The 15,976-nt window shown below is 45.2% G+C and overlaps 1 protein-coding gene across 1 annotated transcript in view; it reads right to left on the reverse strand.

Annotated features, from left to right (window-relative positions):
• The window catches only part of SLC2A9 (solute carrier family 2 member 9), a 231,455-nt gene that overhangs the window by 81,743 nt on the left and 133,736 nt on the right, over positions 1 to 15,976 (reverse strand). The window lies entirely within an intron of this gene.

Raw genomic sequence — 15,976 nt, forward strand, 5'->3', positions numbered from 1 at the left:
GTTTTAGACCAGACACATAGGAACATTTTCTAACATACTATTCCCATCAGTAATTACTAATTAAAATCACTTTCTTATGAAGACAGAGTAACATTACTTGAAATCTAAAAGGTATGTGACAAATAACTTCTTCAGATGATTTTAAAAAGGTAGAATCAAATGTTCATTTGCCAGGTAAATAGTTACTTTGGACTAAAAGCCTGAGTTCAAGCATCACCCATGTGAAAGGTGAAATGCAGAAATGAAATGAATTTTAGATTACATGTGGCTCCGTGGTGGTTTGCAGCCATGGAATTCCAGGAAGAATTGTGTTATACGCAGGCACGTGTCTGTAGATGTGGAGGGGGAGGACAATACTTGTGCAGTGGGTATTCTCTCCACAAATTTCAGCTCTGCTAGTTGTTATGGAAGAGGCATGGGGGTTGCATCCACCTTGCTCCCTATTCCTCTTCACCTTCTTTTGGAGAAGCTAAAGCCAAAACTGGGGTTAGCCTGGGGCATTCTTTGGGTACGTCTAAATAGCTAAGAAAAGCCCAGAGCTGGCCTGTGCCAGTTGACTTGGGCTCACAGGGCTTGGACTGCAGGGCTGTTTCATTGGTCTGTAGAATTCCAGACTCGGGCTTGAGCCCAAGATCTGGGACTCTCCCACCGTACAGAGCCCAGGCTCCAGTCCAAAAGTCAACACAAGAATGAAACAGCTCCACAGCCCAAGCCACACGGGACAGCTGTGGGTTTTTCTTTGATGTGTAGACATACGCTGAGTGGCCCAATATTTCATAAACTGCCAATATGCTCTACTGGTTCCCTCCTCTCATTGTTGTGCACCTATGCAAGACAGAACACATAATACTAAAGCACATTCCATCTTAGGATCGCAAAGTGCTTTGTGAACATGAATGAACTGAACCTGTGAGGCAAGTAATTCCTAACATCCTTATTTTACGGGGGAGGAGGAGAAGGCACAGAAAAGCTGAGGCTAAATCTTAAAAAATGTCCACTAATTTTGGGTGCCCACCTGAGACATTTATGGTCTGATTTTTCAGAGAAATGAAGTATACATTCAAAGGACCCAATTTTCCATTAAATATGAAATCTGCTCGAGCACAGGTGACAGTGGCAGTGGCTGCCCACAGCTCCGTGATCACCAGTCCCAGTAGAACTTAGAGCAGCAGGAGGCCAACTTTAACTCTAGCCACTGGAGCTCACACCAGCAGAGAATCTGCCATAGTGAAGCCTGGCTCCTTCACAGTCCTCCCCGTCCTCCCTTTACACTGGAAGCATATAGGGGCAGCTGGTGTAGGATATGCAGCACTAAGTGAACTTAGTAGACCAAGGAAACCAACCCATGTAGATTTTATAGCCAGAAGGGACCACTATAATCACCTTGTCTGACTTCCACAACACAGGCCACAGAACTTCATTAGCAGCGAAGAGAATTATCCTTCCCTATTGCACAAGTAAACACATTCAAGCCCAGTAACTGTGGGTCAAAACAGAAGCAGCCCATTGTAGAGGTATTTGGAAAATTTTAGCCCAAGAGATTTTCCCAATCTCACACAGCAAGTCCTTGGCACAGCTGGGAATAGAAGACAGATCTCTGTGCTTCAGCTAGCAGACCATGTCCTAGGGACTTGATCCTGCAAGGTGCTGAGCATGTTGGCCATGATCTAGCAAAGCACATGCTTCACAACGGGACCACTCATGCGCTGGAAGTTAAACAGAATGTGTAAGTGCTTTGCTGGACCTGTGCCAGAGCACTCAGGTCTAGCTCCCCTATGCAGGGAAGTCCCCATAATACTGTCTGAGGTGACCAAACAGGAGAGAGTTAATTACCTTTATATAATTCTTTCCCCCTCTGGGTAATTCTGATTGCAATAATGAAGTCATAGAATAACACCAATGCCTGTAGCTAAACAGAACATGCCAGAAAATTTCACAGAGAGAGTAAAAGAATTTTAAAAGGTAAAGAAATGAATTTCTTTGCTGAATCTCTCCCACAGTATGATAGGAATATGTTCTGAACGTCCCTGCCTGAAGGTGGCTAGGGGAAGGTCGACCCTAGAAAGTTTTGCTGTTTTAACTATACAGATAATATCAGCGTACTGTTGATAGTATGAAAATGCTTATGCCAGTGTAATTTATGCCTCTTTGGAAACCAGCATAAACTATGTTAGTAGAAGCACAGTTATACCAACATAACTACCTTTACATTACAGTTTTCAGCAGCATAGTTAAGATGGCAACAAAAAAACAAAACCACACAACACCCCTCCCCCCAACTACATAGCTATACCAGTACAAGCTTTTCAGAGTAGACCAGAGCTCAGTTTTCATTTCAGCTTTGCAGTTCACCACAATAAATCAAAATGTAAATCATTATTGCCTTAAAATGAGAACCCAGGTGAACTTGTAGGAAGTAAGTCATGAACAGAAAAGATGGTTACTCACCCTTTGTAACTGTTATTCTTCGAGATGTGTTGCTCATATCCATTCCAGTTAGGTGTGCACGCAACGAGTGCACGTTCGTCGGAAGATTTTTACCCTAGCAACACTCGGTGGGTCGGCTGGGAGCCACCTGGAGTGGCGCCACCACGGCGACGGATATATACCCCTGCCGACCCAACCGCCCCTCAGTTCCTTCTTGCCGGCTACTCCGACAGTGGGGAAGGAGGGCGGGTTTGGAATGGATATGAGCAACACATCTCGAAGAACAACAGTTACAAAGGTGAGTAACCGTCTTTTCTTCTTCGAGTGCTTGCTCATATCCATTCCAGTTAGATGATTCCCAAGCCTTACCTAGGTGGTAGGGTCGGAGTGAGATGTGGCAGAATGTAAAACTGCTGAGCCAAAGGCTGAATCATCTCCTGTTGAACCAGAGCATAATGTGAAGCAAAGGTGTGGACCGAGGACCAGGTAGCTGCACGACATATCTCCTGGATAGGTACACGAGCTAGGAAGGTGGCAGATGAAGCCTGAGCCCTGGTAGAATGCGCGGTGACCTGGCTTGGGGAAATATGAGGCAAATCATAACAAGTGCGGGCAGATGCATGTCGACACCCAAGAAGAGATCCTCTGAGAGGAAACAGGTAGGCCTTTCATTCGGTCTGCTACTGCGACAAAGAGCTGGGGTGTTTTACTAAACGGTTTTGTCCACTCAATATAAAATGGGAGCGCTCTAAGGACATCCAGGGAGTGCAACTGTTGCTCCCGTCGCGTTGAGTGTGGCTTCGGGAAGAAGACCGGGAGAAAGATGTCCTGGTTAACATGAAAGGCCGAAACCACCTTAGGGAGGAAAGCCGGGTGTGGTCACAACTGCACCTTGTCCTTGTGGAACACAGTGTATGGCGGATCCACCGTAAGAGCCCTAAGCTTGGAGACTCATCTGGCCAATGTAATGGCTACGAGGAAAGCTGTCTCCCAAGACAGGTAAAGCAGCGAGCAGGTTGCTAACGGCTCGAATGGGGGAGACATAAGTCTGGTTAAAACCAGATTGAGGTCCCAGGTCGAGGCTGGGCCGCGTACTTGAGGGTATAAGCGGTCCAAGCCCTTGAGGAACCTCGAAACCATAGTGTGTGAGAACATGGAACAACCACCTTCGCCTGGGTGGAAGGTAGAGATGGCTGCCAAATGTACCCTCAGTGATGATACTGCTAGGCCCTGCTGTTTGAGAGACCAGAGGTAGTCCAAAATAGAGGGGATCGAGACCTCAGTGGAAATAAGATTAAGCGTTTCGCACCAGCAGGAGAAATGCTTCCACTCGGCCAGGTACGCTGACCGGGTGGAAGGCTTCCTGCTACCCAGGAGAACTTGTCGTACTGATTCAGAGCAACGTAACTCTGACTGGTTTAGCCACACAGCAGCCACGTCGTAAGGTGAAGAGCCTGCAGGTCCGGGTGGTGAAGCCTGCCGTGGTCCTGAGTTATGAGGTCTGGGTGGAGTGGCAGGGTAATTGGGTTGGCTATCGAGAGGTCGAGCAACGTGGTGTTCCAGTGCTGCCTGGGCCACACTGGAGCAATCATGATGATGCGCGCTCTGTCCCTGTGGAGTTTCAGCAGGACCTTGTGAACCAGCGGGAACGGTGGGAAGGCATAAAGGAGCTAGCTCTTCCACGGCATCAGGAAAGCGTCTGAGATCAATCCCGGGGAGAGACCTTGGAAGGAGCAGAACATCTGGCATTTCCTGTTCTCACAGGAAGTGAACAGGTCTATGTGGGGAAATCCCCACTTCTGGAAAACAGAATGCATAACATCCAGGCAGATCGACCACTCGTGAGACAGAAAGAGCTGCTGAGTCAATCCGCCAGGGTGTTCCGAACGCCTGGGAGAAAGGATACTACCAGATCTATCGAGAGGGCTATGCAAAAGTCCCAGAGTTGGATGGCCTCCTGACAAAGGGGGGAGGATCGTGTCCCTCCCTGTTTGTTTATGTAGCACATGGCTGTTTTGTCTGTAAACACTAAGACACAACGGCCTCGCAACTGTTGCTGGAACGCCTGGCACGCCAGGTGGACTGCTCTCAGTTCTCGGACATTTATGTGTAATGCCAGCTCCTGAGATGACCGAAGGCCTTGAGTACAAAGGTGACCAAGGTGAGCACCCCAGCCGAGAGATGACGCGTCCGTGGTCAGGGACATTGAGGGCTGGGGCGAATGGAACAGCATCCCTACACACACCAGGGAGGGAGTTAGCCACCATTCTAGGGAGCCTAGGGTGCTCAAGGGAATGGAGACTATTGTGTCTATTGGGTCCCTGCCCGGGCAGTATACCGAGTTGAGCCAAACTTGGAGAGGACGGAGGCAGAGCCTGGCATGTTTGGTTACAAACGTGTAGGCCACCGTGTGACCCAGGAGACTGAGACAAGTGCGACCCGAGGTTGTCGGGAAATTCTGTAGACCTCGGATGATTGCTGCCATCACCTGAAACCACAGCTGTGGTAAGCAGGCTCTGGCTAGATTGGAGTCCAGGATAGCTCCTATGAAGTCTAACCTCTGCGTGGAAACCAGAGTGGATTTTTCTATATTGATCATCAGGCCTAGACGTGTGAATAGGTGCTTGATGATGCCCACATACTGAGTGACTTGTGTCTCGGAGGGCCCTTGGATGAGCCAATCGTCCAGATATGGAAAAACTTGTATCCGACGTCGGCGGAGGTAGGCGGCGACTACGGCCATACACTTTGTAAATACCCTTGGGGCTGCAGAAGGGCCAAACGGCAGAACCGTAAACTGGAAGTGCTGACGGTTGGCTACAAAGCGGAGGTATCTCCTGTGCGGAGGAAAGATGGCGATGTGAAAGAACACATTCTTCATATTGAGGGCGGCATACCAGTCTTCAGGATCCAAGGACGGGATAATGGTCCCCAGGGATACCATGCAGAACTTCAACTTTATCATAAACTGGTTGAGTCCTCGCAGGTCTAGGGTACGTCTGAGACCTCCCTTCGACTTGGGGATTAGGAAATAATGGGATTAAAACCCCTTGCCCCTTTCGTGCATCGGTACCTCCTCTATGGCTCCTATGGCGAGGAGCGTCCGCACCTCTTGTAAGAGGAATTGCTCGTGAGAGGGGTCCCTAAAGAGGGACAGGGTTGGAGGGTGGGAGGGCAGGGTTGAAATAAATTGGAGGTGGTACCCATACTCCACTGTGCGTAGGACCCAGCGATCTGAAGTTAACTGGGACCACGCCGGGACAAAGTAGGAGAGACGGTTGGAGAAGGGAGGAGAGTGATCCTGGCCTGTAACTGGTACGCCGCCCTCGGGCGCACCTTCAAAAGTTCATCTTTGGTCCCGGTGGTGGTTTCGAGGGACCTTGATTTTGGCCTCCTTGGGCTCCTGACAGTTGTCTGCGACCATCTTGGCCATGCCGCCTGCCAAAATCCTGTCTTTGTCTAGGCACAGAGTATGGGCTGTGAGGCTGGGGACGGAAAGGCCCGCGTTGGGTCACCGGCGTATGCATGCTGAGAGAGCGCATTATGACCCTGTTGTCCTTCAGGCTTTGCAGCCTGGGGTCAGTCTTTTCCGAGAAGAGGCCTTTACCATCAAATGGTAAGTCCTGAATGGTATACTGCAGCTCCGGTGGGAGGTTTGACTCCTGAAGCCATGAGATGTGCCGAGGCCAGAGTCCTGGCTGCTGAGTCTGCTGCATCCAACGAGGCCTGGAGGGAAGTTCTGGTCACCTTTTTCACTTCCTCCAAGAGGTCAGCAAACTCTTGGCAGGAGTCTTGAAGGAGAAGCTCTGTAAACTTACCCACTGCCACTCAGGTGTTATAATTATAGCGGCTAAGCAAGGCTTGTTGATTTGCCACTAGGAGCTGTAGGGCCCCTAACGAGTACACCTTGCGGCCGAGTAGGTCCATTTGCCTAGCCTCCTTCGATTTCGGGGCTGGCGCCTGCTGGCTGTGGCGTTCCCTCTCATTAACGGACTGGACGACTAGTGAGCACGGAGGAGGATGGACATACAAGTACTCATACCCTTTAGAGGGCAACATATATTTACGCTCGACTCCCCTGGCCGCAGGAGGGAGAGAGACTGGGGACTGCCATATAGTATCGGCATTCACCTGGATGGTCCGAATAAACGGTAGGGCCATTCTAGTGGGGGCATCCGCCGATAGAATGTCCACTACTGGGTCCTCTACCTCCGGGACCTCCTCCACCTGGAGGTTCATATTGAGTGCTACCCTTCTTAGGAGGTCCTGATGGGCTCTCAGGTAGATTGGAAGAGGGCCCAAGGAGCATGTTCCTGCCACTGCCTCATCTGGAGAAGAGGAAGAGGAGATGCCGGTGACGAGCGGGTCCTGGGTGGCCTGTTGCTCTTGGGCGACCTCCTGCTCCAGAGGAACCTGGGAGTCCGGTGGGTGAACTGTGGCTTCCTCCGCAGCAGTTGGAGGGGGACGTCTAACTGTCGCCTCTGGCACTCGGTGCTCTGATGAGACAGAGCGGGATGGAACTACTGGTACGCCTTGGGCCTGGTGGTACGCCCAAGGTGTCCAGAAAGACCACTGATGGGGTCCTTGGTCCTGGGCCTGGGTCTCTTGGAAGACTCTGGTAGGCACATCAGAATCGCAGTCCTGAGCATAAGAGCTGTCCGTGTGGGACGACACTGATGCGTGTCTGGATGGCCATGGAGGTGTTGAAAAGCCCTGGGCAGAGTCTCTGTCTCTAGAGGACCTTGTCCTACTCGGCACCGGGGACCGGTACCGTGAGGCGTACCGGTACTAGGAATGAGATTGGGACCTGCGACTGGAGCAGTGCCGGGAGGTTGACCGAGATCTCGAGGCTCAACGTCGGGAGTGGCTACGGGAGTCACGGTGCCTGGAGCGGTGCCGGGAGCTGCAACAGTGCCGAGAGTAGCGGGCCGGCGAACAGGATACCCGACGGGACCTGGAGCGTCTGCGGGACGGTGATCGTGAATGGTGCCGCTCTGCTGTGCCGACAGAGGATGGTCTTATCAAGGCAGGCTTGCCGATAGACCGTATTACCCACTGGGGCTTGAGGTAGCGTCGACTCTGTCATGGCAATCAGATCCCTCGCCGTTGAATGTCTCCAGTGTGGAGGGAACAGTAAGCTCAACCACGGCGCATGCTGGGGGAGCTGTCAGGCACCGGACTCGACGGCCCTCGTGGGACCGGAATCGATGGTGCCGACGTCATCAGTGCCACGGCAGGTGTCGGTGCCGGGTGATCTGACTTAGACGAGCTCTCTGGCTGTGGTGCAGGTGGCACAGAAGCAGCAAGAGTCTTAGGCTTTCTCGACCTCGGGGAGAGGGAGTGGTGCCGAGTCAACTTCGGTACCGGCAATGGCCGGTGCCGAGAGGCCTTGGCAGTACTGGCGCGGTCTGGTGCCGAGGAGGTGCTTCTGCCCGCCGATTGACCAGCGCTCGGTGCCGAAGGCGGAGGGGTAAGAGCCGCCTCCATGAGGAGCTGCTTTAGCTGAAAGTCCCGCTCTTTTTTTGTTCTCGGCTTAAAAGCCTTGCAAATGTGACACTTATCTGTCAGGTGAGATTCCCCGAGGCACTTAAGGCAGGAGTAGTGCGGATCTCCTGTCGGCATCGGCTTATGACACGCCAAGCATGGTTTGAAACCCGGTGAACCGGGCATGGGCCCCGGCACTGGGTGCAGGGAAGGGGCTAATCCTCGAACCCCTCTTAACTATACACTAACTATGAACAATAAAAATTAACTATAACTATATAACTTTGAACTATATACACAACAAAATACTAGAGAACTACGAGTAGCTAGGGAGGTGGAGGTCAGTGAAACCACACTCCACTGTTCCAACGACCGACACGGGCGGTAAGAAGGAACTGAGGGGCAGTTGGGTCGGCAGGGGTATATATCTGGCGCCATGGCGGCGTCACTCAAGGGGGTGCCCAGCCGACCCACCAAGTGTTGCTAGGGTAAAAATCTTCAGATGAAGGTGCACGTGGCACGCGCACACCTAACTGGAATGGATAGGAGCAAGCACTCGAAGAAGAATTAGAGAAAAGGCTATAATTAATTAATTACATTAATTAAGTAGTTTATGGAGCAAGTGGAATGAAGTGTTATTCATCTGTAAGAGTGAGAACAGTGTTATCTTTTAAAACAGAAGTCCTCCGTTAAACGAGATTCTTCTGTTAAACTGTCATTCAAACCGTGCACAGAGTCCATCCCTCGGCATAAGATGGTCATCTATAAAGCACAATGGAAACTGGTACAAAATAAGACACAAGCCAATTAAAAACTAGCTTCAGTTTTTCTATACCTTTTTTTCCTTGAAAGCATTTAAAAATACTTCTCCTGCCATATGTCAATCCTGGAGGTGTATTTTTATTTTCAAGTTAAATAAATGTCATGCTACTGTAGTTTCAGGTGTGACTCTGCTTGGATATGGTCTGCTTCAGAAGTCATGTCTACAGTTCAAGTTATTTCATTCATTTTACTTTCATCTTTGGATTGTTCTAGTTATTTTAAGTAATAAGATGAAGAGATTTTTATTATTTTAAATAGCAAAAGAAACTGGTTTGGCCATTACCTAAGGATTTAAAAATTTTATATGAATAAAATAGGACTATAAAGACATAGGAAATGACAAGTTACAATTTCATGCTATGTTTTAAACTTTTGTACCCTGTTGAATCTAATAAGCAATAGCCACTCTAAAAATTGAACGTTATAAAAACTTCTGATGGTTTCTGTGTCTGAGACTTGAACACAGAAAGTGCTGAACAATTCTGTGAGATGTTGTCAGCCCTCAATTATCAGTAAAGAGCCAGTTTTGAAAACATTTATGCACATGGATAACCTTGTTCTGGTAAAAGCAACAAAGAGTCCTGTGGCACCTTATAGACTAACAGACGTTTTGGAGCATGAGCTTTCGTGGGTGAATACCCACTTCGTCAGATGCCTGGTAGGACATTTGTTTATGGTTGTGAGAGATGAGACACATGTTGAACTGAGCTGGATGAAGCTACAAGTTGTTGGTGATTGGATGCTTTGCAATGCATTTGACATAACTGGATTTCTTACTTTTAATATATGAGTTGGTGATGGGTGTGCATGGGAAACCTCTGTTACACAACATTGTGTTTTTGTTCTGTAATAGAGAAAGAGTATGAATGTCATTGTGATACAAAGGAAACTAGGGGAATGAACAAAGATTTCATACAAGGAGCAATCTGAGAAACAGCCAAGATTAGGTTGAAATTTATGGTTGTTACATGAATAATAAAGAAAATCCCAGGAAGGGGGAAAAGTTTGGACCATTTTGTGTATGTGTGTGTGTATGCACATACCCACAGAGTTACGAGCAGATTGGGAGTGACACCAAATCCTTACATCTTGTATAAAAGTTTAATATTCTCTTACCTAAGAAATCATTTGAGTCTTTCCTAATATTGATTGGTTTTCAGTGGGGAGGAAAAAAAAACAATGGAAAGGAAGCAAAACACAACTACACCAAAGCATTCTTTTCACAGTCTGGTATATGGTTTACCATGTTTTTTCACACTACGTATTTGTTGTTATTTCTATTTATAGTATAGTAATACTTCCTGAATTTCCCATTCCCCTTGTCTTATTGATCCCAGTGTTCCACTGAAATTAAATAGAAAGATAAAGAAGAAAAGATCTCAACAAATAAATAAAAAGAAAGTCATATATGTTATTAGAACAGGAGTACTTGTGGCACCTTAGAGACTAACATTTATTTCAGCATGCGCTTTCGTGAGCTACAGCTCACTTCTTCTGATACATAGAATGGAACACACAGACAGGAGATATTTATACATACAAGGAACATGAAAAGGTGGAAGTATGCATACCAATAGGAAGAGTCTAATCAACTGAGATGAGCTATCATCAGCAGGAGAAAAAATTTTTTTGAAGAGATAATTAAGATGACCCATAGAAGGTGTGAGGAGAACTTAACATAGGGAAATAGATTCAATTAGTGGAATGACCCAACCATTCCCAGTCTCTGTTTAAGTCTGAGTTAATTGTATCTAATTTGCATATTAATTTGAGTTCAGCAGTCTCTCTTTGGAGTCTGTTTTTGAAGTTTTTTTTTTGTAAAACTGCCACCTTCAAGTCTGTCACTGAGTGGTTAGAGAGGTTGAAATATTCTCTCACTGGTTTTTGAATGTTATGATTTCTGATGTCAGATTTGTGTCCATTTATTCTTCTGCGTAGAGACTGTCTGGTTTGGCCAATGTACATTTCAGAGGGGCATTGCTGGCGCATGATGGCATATATCACGTTGGTAGATGTGCAGGTGAACGAGCCCCTGATGGCGTGGCTGATGTGATTAGGTCCTATGATGGTGTCACTTGATAGATATGTGGAAAGAGCTGGCATCGGGCTTTGTTACAAGGATAGCTTCCTGGGTTAGTGTTTATGTTGTATGGTGTGCGGTTGCTGGTGAGTATTTGCTTCAGGTTGGGAGGCTGTAGTTTTAAGAATGCTTATAGAGATCTTGTAGGTGATTATCTCTGTCTGAGGGATTGGAGCAAATACGGTTGTATCTTAGAGCTTGGCTGTAGACAATGGATAGTGTGGTGTATCCTGGATGGAAGCTGGAGGCATGTAGGTAAGTATAGTGGTCAGTGGGTTTCCAGTATAGGGTGGTGTTTATGTGACCATCGCTTATTAGCACAGTAGTGTCTAGGAAATGGACCGCTTGCGTGGATTGGTCTAGGCTGAGGTTGATGGTGGGATGGAAATTGTTAAAATCACGGTGGAATTCCTCGAGGGCTTCTTTTCCATGAGTCCAGATGATGAAGATGTCACCAATGTAGCGCAAGTAGAGTAGAGTACATTATTGTATGTTATTGAGCTTGTTATGAGTTATTACATGTTTCACTGGTAAAGAATGCTATAGTTAAGATAACATACGGTCTTTGACGATAAGCCCTTCTTTTGACAGACGATAACTAGCTCAAAAGTTGTTAACTAGCAAAACCCACTTAGATGTTTGAGTTACTCTGTGTGAAAAATGTTTCTACTAGTTTTAAAGTATTTATGGTTCTGCATTCACCATTTATCCATATTAGGAACATTTCTCAAACCAGTAAAAACTGGTAGAAATCTTTTTGTACATTAAACCACTGTATATGGCATAAAAGGAAAAATTCTACATGTGTCCACTTATGATTACAGAAAAACTGCAACGGCTTTCTACTATACTGGATTGTGCTACCTGTCAAACAGTACAAAAGATAGCACTTCACTGTGAGATGAGCACACATACTGGAAGGAGGAGCTGTGGCGGTTCCTGTGATTAACATAACTCTGAAATTCTCGGCTTCTGTGCAATTAATACTGCAACCTTAAAATTCCACTGCTGTAACTTTCTTCAGGTAGCAATACAACTTCATATATCACCAGTCAATAAGGGAACTATATTCTGTATCAACAGATCACACACAACTACCTCCTGACTGACAATTCCTTTGAATAAATACAGAGTTAAAAAAACAACTGCCAATCACTTCCACTTGAGTCAGCTGCAGAGACTGGCATTAATATAATGAAATCGGAGCATATTCAAAAATTCTGACCGTGTTTACGTGGTGAAATTGATTATACAAGGAAGTGGAATTGCTAACAGGTCCCAATTCTGTAGTTCTTATGGTAGGTTCCTGAATACTTCATTTTAAATTTTCCCCAACTCCCAAGCTTTATTAAGAAAACTCCGAATTATACTCTCTTAATATCTTAAGACCTGCTATTAAATATGCTCCACTACTTTTCAATATTAAAATGATTATTTATATTCCTTTTTTCTCCTGACATGCTTCTGACTGATACTGTCCTGAATAAGAGCTTCTCTTTAGATTCAGACTTATGTGACTAATGTGACCTGCCAGTTGTGTGTTATTTCCATCTTAAGCAGTAGGATTAAGTAGATAATTAAATCTACATCACTCTCATGTCTATTCATCATTCAGGGTACAGTCACTTGTGTCCAAGAAAAGAGTAATAGACAAACCAGAGAGTGGATTTATAGTTTTACGTATAGCTCCTTTATTCACAGCACAGTCATTTCTCCTACAGCATGAACCATCCTGTTGCAAAAAGAAACAAAGAATCAGGCCGCTTTTATTTAGGTACCTAAATATGGAGTTAGATGGTTAGCCTGAGGCACCCAGTTTGGGCACATCACACTTTAATAAATATATGCCCTGCTTGGCTCTTGCATCAGCTTGGGTGGGTATGTTCTTATGCCCTCAAATGACAACTTGTTGAACATTTCCTTAATTCAGCACCCTACAGGGGGCTGTTAGCAATTGATGGCATTAGTCTATAGATTCAGTCTGATCAGTCAAAAGATCCTCAGCAGAGGAACACCTCCTGAAGGAGGTCCATTGGATTCCCCTTGCTGGATATCTTTTAAGCATGCTGAAGTCCCCATCTGTTTCAGTTGGTCTATCTCTGACTTTCTAATCCGGTATACAAGAGCTATTTGTAAGGGTAAACACAGCATGATTCAAGGAACTGGAACAAGACTCCGGAGACCTGAATTCTATTCCTTGCTTTCATATTGACTGACCGTATGACTTGGGGGAAGTTGTTTAACCTCTCTTTGCCCAGTTTCACCATCTGAGAAACTGGAATAATGCTGCTTCTCTCCTGTGAGATCCGCAGATGAAAAACACTGCATAAGAGCTAAATATTATTATAGTACTCCCTCCTCTCATCCCATTAACTCATGGTTTTGGCAAGTAACCCCTTTTGGTGATGAGGTGGTTGGAGGAAATGCTGGGTTTTGCCTTGTACCAGATTACTTTCTTAGGTTCTGTCTACACTGCACCTTACAATGGTGTGACTGTGCTGCTGCAGCTGCGCCATTGTAAGGTGTGCTGTGTGGTTGCACTTTACTGCAGAAGAGAGCTCTCCTGGCAACAAAATAAAACCACCTCCAGCGAGTAGCGGTAGCTTTGTTGCCGGGAGCACACTCCTACCAATGAAGCACTGTCCACACCAGCACTTTTTGCTGCTAAAACTTTTGTTATTCAGGGGGGTGTTTTTTCATACCTCTGAGTGACAAAAGTTTTAGCAATGAAAGTGCCAGTGTAGACATAGCCTTAGTTAAACTAGAATTTGAAATGGCTGGTTCTGGTAGATTTCAGTGCTTGGCGCTTTGGTTTTTAATGAATAGTGTCTGGATGCTTCGTGATAGGTGACAATATATGGACTGAATAATAAATGAACATGCCTCTCACAAGAATTTTTCACATAATCTGAGAAATAATAAATATTTCTTTAAAACGTATACATTATCAATATTCATTTGTAGTAATATCCAAGCACAGCATGTCATGTCTTGGGTTCAACTTAGCATTCAAGTTTATGAGGCATTATCTGAGACACTATACAGCACAGCACTGAAGCATGTTAAGTTCAAACACAAGAAGCAGGAGGGCAGCAAATGTGGCAAGGCAAAGAATGAAGCACTGGGACACTCCAGAGAAATAAAACAAAGTTGCAGCAGTTGTATTTCCAACTCTCATTATCAAAAGGGAAAAAAAGACTGGTCTTCTGAGCCTTAATGGTGGTGGTGGTGCATAGACACAACACAAGCCACCACTGCCAGCCAACACCGCCATCAGACATCTCTCTTGTCCCCTTTGCCAGAAGACCATTACGTCATCACTCCAATATTAGTTGTTTATAAATACTGGTTTATAAAAAGTGACGTAACGGTCCAGATTACCCTTATTCACACTGAGTAGTATCTTAAGCCAGAAATAGTCACATTGACCTCAATATACATGTGGATTAAGGTACTACTCAAGGTGCATTAGGTGATCAGAATTTGGCCCTACATTATTGAGTCCAGATTCCCCATGTAGTAAAAGACAACCACTACATACACATACACATAGAAGAATGTCTAATGCTCTTAAAAAGTTCCTGGGACGGCAGCTATTTTCCACTACTGTAGCATTGCTAGATTTTACATTTGTATGTGGTGTGATACTAGTCTAAGGGTATGTCTTCACTACCCGCCGTATCGGCGGGTAGCAATCGATTGCTCGAGGATCGATATATCGCGCTTATATCGATTCCGTAACTCCACCAACCCGAACGGAGTTGTGGAATCGACAGGGGGAGCCATGGACATCGATCCCACGCCATGAGGACGGTGAGTAATTCGATCTTAGATTCTTCGACTTCAGCTACGTTATTCACGTAGCTGAAGTTGCGTATCTAAGATCGATTTTCCTCCGTAGTGTAGACTAGCTCTAAGTATCTTTCAGCTCACAAATTTGCTTCATAAGGATCACAGACAGTTACATTGAAAACTGCAAAATGAGGATGAGCTCATGAATACAGATTAATTAGTGAATCATTCTTTGTGACCAGAAGAATACAGTGCTTTACGCACTAAATAAATCATTGAGTATTCTTTGGCTACCACTTACCACATATATTTGGGAGAGCTTTCATAGTATTAAGCGAAACACATTAAGTGTTTAATCATCTAAAAATGCATGCTATTGAAATGTTATGCGGTCTAAACAAATTAGCATGGCAGCCAATTTAGAAAAGCAAATGTCTGCTTGCATGGGCAATTATTTATAGCTGGATAAAATTATAGATGATGTTCTGCATAAACATTGCTCTTGGATAAAATTAACAGTTTTTTGTTTCATGGTTAATTTTATAAAGGGGAAAATGTTGTTTTAAAAGGCTGTAAATCTTTTCACAAGCACTCTAAGGGGAAAAAAGCAATAGAGAACATTTTGTAGGGAACTGCTGTAAATTTTTAAAAAGCATTAATACTGGCAAAGGATATTTTCTCATTATAGTCTGTATTTATTAGTAAATAATAATAATTGTAAAAGAGCTACTTAGATTTTACAGTATCTTTCATTCCAAAGGATTCCAAAGTGATTCACAAACAAACTAAATTCAGCTGGACCATTCATGCAAATGAAGTTACTAATGTGAGCATGCATTGCACAATTGGATCTTTGAATTGCTAGATAATTAATAGTTCATCAAGTGAAGACTCCCTACCCGACTGAAAATGTAAGGGACATTTAGATAGGGAGAACATGGCAACCAGAGTTTGGATGCGACCTGAAGCTTTGGGAATCACCCCTGCTACTTTATTAAAAGTACCATGGGATAATTAATGAGCACACATGGCTAAAACCACTGTTTTTCTACATATCTTAAAATAAATAAATACATATAAAAAAAGTAACTTCAGCAGCATGGTTCTCCATAGCACTGAACTAGGACCCTGGTTCAGTAACGGCTTAGAATGAAGAGTGTCATCTACTATACTGAATCACTGAGACCACTTCCTGCAGTATTTAAATTTCCTTTGGTCTTTCATTCAAATACTGACCCAGCATGTGCCCCCTGAACTGGTGGGATCATAAGTGCTGGAGCACAAACTGGTATGGCTGCAAATGTTTCATGAATCACACTAGACAGGAGTTTCAATCTGGGCATGCACCTGGGAAAAGTGGTATTTGCAGCA

Source organism: Gopherus evgoodei, chromosome 5 (assembly GCF_007399415.2).
Source record: "Gopherus evgoodei ecotype Sinaloan lineage chromosome 5, rGopEvg1_v1.p, whole genome shotgun sequence".
In the NCBI taxonomy this organism is placed as follows: domain Eukaryota; kingdom Metazoa; phylum Chordata; order Testudines; family Testudinidae; genus Gopherus; species Gopherus evgoodei.